The sequence below is a fragment of the Fukomys damarensis genome, unplaced genomic scaffold, assembly GCF_012274545.1.
Source record: "Fukomys damarensis isolate Sample0158 unplaced genomic scaffold, DMR_v1.0_HiC HiC_scaffold_12, whole genome shotgun sequence".
NCBI classification, from domain to species: Eukaryota; Metazoa; Chordata; class Mammalia; order Rodentia; family Bathyergidae; genus Fukomys; species Fukomys damarensis.
The window spans coordinates 17,725,210-17,732,724 of record NW_022900924.1 but is presented as its reverse complement, the minus strand read 5'-3'; the positions used below and the strand labels follow the sequence as shown (position 1 = coordinate 17,732,724).

Below are 7,515 nucleotides of genomic sequence, written 5' to 3'. Positions count from 1 at the left end.
TTTTTTTTTTTTTTTTTTTTTTTTTTTTTTTTGAGACAGGCTCTCTTGTGTAATTCAGGCTGGCCTTGAACTTCAAGGTGGCCCAGGTTGGGTTCCAACTTGGGGTTCTCCTGCCTCAGCCTCCTGAGGGCTGGGATTACAGGTGTGCGCCACCAGGCCTGAGTGGTCTTTTGTTTTGTGTCCAAGTTTTATAGAACTTCAGATCCCATTTTTCCAGTCTTATTTTGGTGGGAGTGGGGGGCAGCCCAACACCCATTATAGTTAGCACAGATTCAAGGTGGCCCAGGTTGGGTTCCAACTTGGGGTTCTCCTGCCTCAGCCTCCTGAGGGCTGGGATTACAGGTGTGCGCCACCAGGCCTGAGTGGTCTTTTGTTTTGTGTCCAAGTTTTATAGAACTTCAGATCCCATTTTTCCAGTCTTATTTTGGTGGGAGTGGGGGGCAGCCCAACACCCATTATAGTTAGCACAGAGATTAAAGGGGAGGTTTGGTGGTGTTAAGAAAATATTTTTACATTTTCTTAAAAAATCCTAAAATTGGGTTTGGTGACACAGGACTATAATCCCAGCCCTCAGGAGGCTGAGGCAGGAGGATTTTCTTGAGTTCAAGGTCAGCCTGAGATCATCACACACACACACACACACACACACAAATCTAGCTGTTGCCTGCCTCTTAAGTGCAAGGTCCCCCATTCGATCCCCAGTGTGCCCCCCATCTTGATTGTAGGCTTAGTGATGCTGGCATTTTGTGCATGTGTGGTCCCTCATGGTTTTACATGGGAGGCTGATTAAGGTTTTGTTGTGTTTCAGTTCAGTGCCAAGGTCCAAATCCAGGGTCTGTACAAGCTGGGCCAGCAGTGCCCCCAGGAGCATCCCCAAACCCCAGGAGGGAGCTGCACTGAGGACCTGCTTGGCTGGTCCAGACTGAGTGAGGAGTGCTCAGGGTGCCCTTAGCTAGGGAAGTGAATGAAGAGCAGAAGTAACTCTCTGAGGTCAGAAAAGGCACTGGAAATGGGATGGATAGCGGGCAAAACCATTTCTCCAATCAATGTCAGTCGCCTGCTAAATTCGTTAATGTTAAACATTCTGTGCAAGGTTGCAAACCTTGCAGTGCGTTAAACTTGGTCTATTTAGAGCACTAATATGAGAAACATTTGTGGGGGTTTGGTTTGGTTTGGTTTGGTTGTCGTACTGGGGACTGAACTCAAGAGCTGGGCCACACCCCTTTCCTTTAAAAAAATTTTTTTTGGGTCCAGGGACTTAGCTCACTGGTGCTGCTGCCTGCCTCTCAAGCGCAAGGTCCTGCGTTTGATCCCTGGTTCCCCCCCCCCGGGGAATTTTTTTGTTTGTTTGTTTGTACCTTTGAGACAGGATCTTTGCTGAAGTAGCCCAGGTGGGCCTTGAAACTCACAATGATCCTCCTGCCTCAGCCTCTCAGGTGCTGGGATTATAGATGTGTGCTGCCACATCTGTCTTTATTATTTATCCTGAGATGGATCTCTCTAACCTGCTGAGTCACCCAGGTTGGGCTCAAAGTGGTGATCCTCCTGCCTCAGCCTCCCAGAGTGCTGGAATTACAACTGTACAGCACCACACCCAGCAGTATGAGCAGTTTTTAAATGCTTGCAGAATGACTCGCTCCAGGGGGAAAATAAAAAGCAATTAAATGACATCAGTGACTTCCTTAACATTAATAATTTCCTTAAGAGGAATCACTGTAACCCTTTGGCAGCTGTACCAATTTTAGTATATGTGCTGCCGAAGCGAGCACTACCAGCTGTAGCGTCCCTCTTCTAGGCCGTGGTTTTATCCAGGTAATGCTAGAGTCCTAATTTGTGATGGGCCAAGATTTAGAAATTCCGTACTTCCTCTGTATTCTAAGGAACTCTCCAGAACACCTTCTGCTGGTAAGCCAGGGCAAGACTCCCGAAGAATGGGGACCAATGGTACAATCACCACAGTGCACATCCTTTCTTGCGTGTTAAGCATAAGCCACGGCCGGCCTCAGGAACGACCCTTCGCGTGTTTGCCCGGTCACTTCTGTGCCCTCCTAAGGTGTCCGTTGGCTCAGGAGGGCACCGCCAGTCACTGGACTTGATTCTCTTTCCCTGTCTTGGGCCTCTGTGCTTCACTGTGGCCTTGGGGACCTGGGTGCAAGGGGAGGGGCTGACACTGGAGACCCAGCCAGGGTGAGGCAGGGCCAGGGGAGCCCTCGTCCTGTCCAGTCTCAGATGTGCAAGGACAGGATGAGGATTGAGAGCGGCCAGCAGGGGAGGTGGAACAGTGCTTGGGCCTGGAACGTCGGAGGCCCTGAGTTGGAGCCTTAGTACCATAGAGACAAAGAAAACAAAAAGATTGAGCAGCATTTTTTTTTTTTGCTATTCATTTAATTTCTTTATTATTCAAAATAAATCAAAAACAATGTATGAGAGTTTCTGTAATTTTTTTTTTTTTTTTTTTTTTTTTTTTTTTTTTTTTTTAAACTTCCTCTTAGTGGGTGTATTTTTTGTGTACAAGAAGGCTATTGATTTTTGAGTGTTGACTTTGCATCCAGCTACTCTGCTGAATCTGTCAATTAAGTCTAGTAGTCTTTTGGCAGAGTATTTTAGATCTTCTATGTAGAATGAGTATCATATCATCAGCAAATAATGAGAATTTAACTTCTTCCCTTTCTGTCTTTATTGCCTTTATTTCTTTTTCTTGTCTAGTTGTTGTCACTAATATTTCCAGAACTATATTGAAGAGGATTGGTGATAGTGGACATCACTGTCTTGTTCCTGATTTTAGCATGAAGGTTTTCAGTTTTTGGTCATTTAATACGATGTTGGCTTTTGGTTTTTCATAGGTAGCCTTTATCAAATTGAGATAAAGGCCATCTATTCCAGTTTTCTGCAGAGTTTTCATTTTGAATGGGTTTTGAATTTTGTCAGATGGCTTTGTGGCATGTATTTAGATGGTTTTTTTTTTTTTTTTTTTTTTTTTTTTTTTTTTTTTTTTTTTGGTACCGGGGATCGAACTCAGTTCATTGCACTTGTGAGGCAGGCAGTGGAACTACTGAGCTAAATCCTGGCCCTGGAGTTTTCTGTAATTTACTGGGCTTTAAAAATACACCATAGGGGATGAGGTATTAGTTCACAACTGACTGGATGGACAGAAATACACAGGACCGCAGGGGCTGGGCCAGGGCTCAGTGATCACACAGATGCCGTGCATGCCTGAGGCCCTGGGTCCCATTTCCGGCTCCTAAGAAAACAGTTATTTTGGTTTTGTTTTGTTTTGGTTGTTTTTTGTACTGGAGATCAAACTCAGGACCTTGAGCTTTCGAGGTAAATGATGGAACCACTGAACTAAATCCCTGCCCCCTCTTAAGAAAACAGTTAAACACACACACAGAGTTCTAATAAAATCAAGAATGGAACCATCAGTGTAAATTAACAGTTCTGTAATCCCCAAGATGGGACAAATACAGTACTTATCCTTGGGATGGCTGGCCAGAACCTTAGGAAGACTGTGGTCATTTTTTTAGTTACTCTCTTCCTAATGAGAATAGAGAAGATGTACTTTTTGTTTTGTTTTTTGAAACAGGGTCTCGTTTTATCCTTCAGGCTGGCCTCGAACTCACAGTGATCCTCCTGCCTCAGCCTCTTCCAGTGCTGGGATCACAGGTGTGCGCTACCACACCTGGTGAGAATGTGGATTAAACTTTACGATGGCTTTTGTGACTTTTTATTAAGTTCAACATTAGGAAGAATTCATAAATACATGAATTAGAGTGATAAAACATGACATATGGACCTAGCCTCTTTCCTGACATTCTCAATCCTGGTCCTTTTCTCATTGATTGCCCTAATCCTTTTCCTTGCCATATTAATTTGGAGTCGATATTTCCAGATGTTTTATTGTAGATTAACAACACATGCAAATATGAGTCGGCAAAGTGTCATACCGTATTTATAGATGAATTTTAAATATGAGGTGATATGTTTTATGCATTCCTTTCTGTAATTTGCTTTATAAGCACACTAATAATCTCGGGTATATAAACCCTGCTGCTTCATTGTTTTCCACATTGTTGATACTCTACCACTTATGTGCAGCCTCCCTTTTTTGTTTTTGTTTCTTGGGGTTTTTTGTTTGTTTGTTTGTTTTTGTTTTTTCTTTTGAGACGGTCTCACTATGTAATTGGCACTGCCCTGGAACTCACTATGCAGTACAGTTCACGATTGAACTTGCAGCGATCCTCCTGCCTCAGCCTCCTGAGTGCTGGGACTACAGGTGTGCGCCACCACACCTGGCTTGTTTCTTGGTTTTTAGAGCTCACTATATATAGATAGCCCAGGCTGGACTCAAACTTGGGATAATCCTCCTGTCTCAGCCTCCTGAGTGCTAGGATGATAGGCATGTGCCACCATGCTTGGCTTCCTTACTTTTTTGGGCATTGTGCTTCTCCCTCTCCTCTTCCTTTCCCCTTGCCACATTGTCCTTGCGATGGAACAAGGCCAAGTCTAGGGAGACTTTCTGGGCCACTGGAGGGTTGGTGTGTGGGGAATTCCTGCTGGCTCAGGCTCTGCTAGGCAGTCCAGAAATGAGGGTGATGTCCAGAGAGAAGCAGGGCAGTGGGTGGCGCCTGTGACAGGAGGACTTGGCATCCATCTGCTTCTGTTTATTTCCCCACTCCGTGGTGGTGAAAGTTCTGGATCCTCCTGGCTTGGGGCAAGCACCAGCTGCCTGGTGACATCAGCACTGAGGAGCTCTTTCTAGGAACTTGAGAAGTTTTGCATCTGTGGAGCAGGGAGCATTCTGTTCTTCCTGTCACTTGTGGATGAGGTCTGAGGGAGATTTGTAGTTAAGGTGGGAACTCTGCTGGGCAAGGCTTGGCTTCCTCTGTGTCTTCTCCGCAGTCTGGTGCGCTATCAATACCAAGCTGTTGCGGGGTGATCACAAGCAACGGTTAAGTAAGGGGAGCTTGGTGGAGGGAGATAGAGGACCCATGTTCTCGAGGACACTCCTCAGAGGAAGATTGGTGAGGGGCTTTCGGAGAGAACACATCACATTAACTTCCGGGCTCCACGCTTGGCTGTGGACACATCGGCGAGCAGGCTGGCCCTCCGAATCTTACCTGCCTGCCATGGGCTCCAACTGGAGCCAAGAATAGAGTCTACATTCTCTAGTAAGGGATAGGTTGGGGTTTGGGCTCATGTCTGAGCGTGTCCCCTGGTTTAGGACTCTTTTCTGGAACCCTCTTCCTTCCCTGTTGGTTGTGTCATGAAGTGCTGGAGTGGTGTGGTCCAGAGCCCAGGCCCCAGGTGCCCACAGGGTCAGAGCCAGGTACTTTCAGTTCTTAATAGCAATGTGCCTCAGTTTCCACTTCTGTAAAAAGGGGTGCCCTGGACCTTCAGTGAGGTCACAGCCATAGCACATCGAATGTGCTGGTGACTTTCAGCTGCTGGTGTTGCCTGGACCCGAGGGGGCTCTCCCTGGATGGTCTCTGTGAGGGACCCTGGACTTCACAGTTTTCTTTGGGTGTCCGTTTCCTCACCTGGGAAGGTTGGGGGTGTCGGGAGGCCCCGTATAACCCGGAAATGAAGCAATGGGAGGAAGTGCATCTGTCTATGACTTCCTTTTCTCTTCTTAAACTGTGGTCATTGAGCACTGTGTCATTTGACTTCCTTAAATACAGAAGTGAACTTCTGAGAAACCTTGCAGGAAATCAGCCCAAGACAATTCTATTAAATACAGTTGTGCTTCCGATTCATGTGAGAGACATGTGAGAATTCCACTTTCCTGATGATGGATTTTTCTCATTTGGGTGTCTCTGTGCTCTTGCATGTTTGACCAGTTACCTTGAAGGAAAAGAAAGCAAGCTTAGCTTATTTATTTATTTATTATTTTATTTTTTGGGGGGGGCTTCATTGAGATAGAGTCTTGCTATGCATGCAGTTCAGGCTGGCCTCAAAACTCATGGTGATCCTCCTGCCTCAGCCTTCGGAGTGCTGGAATTACAGGTGTGTGCCACCACTGGAGGTTTTTTTCTTTCAATATCATGATGCTGAGGGCCTGGTGTGTGCTAGGTAAACAGTTAGCATTGAACTTCACCTACAGTGCCTGGTAAGCATTTTATCAGCCCCTTCCAACTGTGTGGGTGGTCCCTAAGGCTCAGAGATGGTCTTCGGTCCAGACAGGAGAGCTTAGAGAAATCTCAACCTTTGGAGCTGCAGGGATGGTGTGTGTGTGTGTGTGTGTGTGTGTGTGTGTGTGTGTGTGTGTTCTTTTGCTGATGTTTTGGTTGTAACCTTGAGTGGATCTGAAAAATACAAGAGGAGGAGATGGAAATTCAAAACAGATACTCTTTTGGTAAAGAGGAGTCTGCTGGGATTTTTTTTCCGTAGTGTCAGTGGGTGTATACATTTCAGACAGACTTTAAAATCTACGCAGTAAAACTGACATCCGTGCTTATTCGCTCCTACGGATTCTGCTAGCAGCCTTCTGAGTTTTATTTACAGGCTCTCCACCACACACACTGCCTTCTCTGAAGGCCTAGGCTGTGACCGGCCTCCAGGTCCCTTCTATTCACCGTGGATTTTGTGGCTGGTGGCCTGGACATGAGTAACAGTGGGATGGCTGTTGCAGAATTGGTTGCCTGAGGTCACAGCTAATGAGCTTATTCTTGGGAAAGCCCAGAAAGAAGGTTACCCATCCCTCCCTAAGTCTTTACTGTTTTTTAATGGAGAAACTGAGCAGGTACAGGTATACAGGTTGAGAGTCCTGGGGGCGGATGGATCTGTGCACCAACTGCCCAGCTGAGCCGTCCCGGCTGTGTGGCTGGTGTAACTATGATTCTGATCCCTCCAAGCGCCCGATACTTTCTTCTGAAATGAAGATCTGTCTGGATTTCTACCAACAATTCTTTGCAGGAGTGGGCTGGGTTGGGAGTAAGCTCTAGGATCCTTCACGTTGAAGAATTCAGAAACGTACAAATCCACACACCTTCCCCGCCAACCTAGGGAGCTGCCAGTGGAGGTGGCCCTGGCCTCTGGCCTGTAAGGCTCTCAGTCCTTCTGAGGCAGGCTGCAGGAAGGGGGTGGGTCCCTCCGAGAAGATCGGGCGCCCACTTAAGGACAGAGTCCTGTACATTCCGTTCTGATAGCCCAAGCCTGTACCACCCCGCATTTAACGCGGCATGGGGAGACCTGCGTAGGCAGACCCAGTGTGTCCGGGATGCCGGTCGCCCAGATCACCTCCAGGTGTTGGACCCGTAGGCTCTGGGTAGGGGGCTGTCGCTCGCAGGCATCATCAGGACCTGCTCCCGGGGCGCGCAGACATGGTAGCCCGTGTGCCCGCTGCAGAAGGTCTAGACAGGGTGCCTGGCGTCACATGCAGGACTGTCCCCCCACTACCCCATGGCTCGTGCGCCCCAGGGATCCCGAGCACTACACAAAAGACCCCACCCCAGACCCGGCGTGCATTTCCTGTTGCAGCGGCGACGGCCGTGGCGTATAGCCAGCCACCCATGTGCA

The 7,515-nt window shown here is 47.4% G+C and overlaps 1 protein-coding gene across 1 annotated transcript in view; it reads left to right on the top strand.

Annotated features, from left to right (window-relative positions):
* Positions 1-7,515, top strand: part of Kdm2b (lysine demethylase 2B) — a 115,224-nt gene that overhangs the window by 78,096 nt on the left and 29,613 nt on the right. The gene's annotated exons all lie outside the window — the stretch shown is intronic.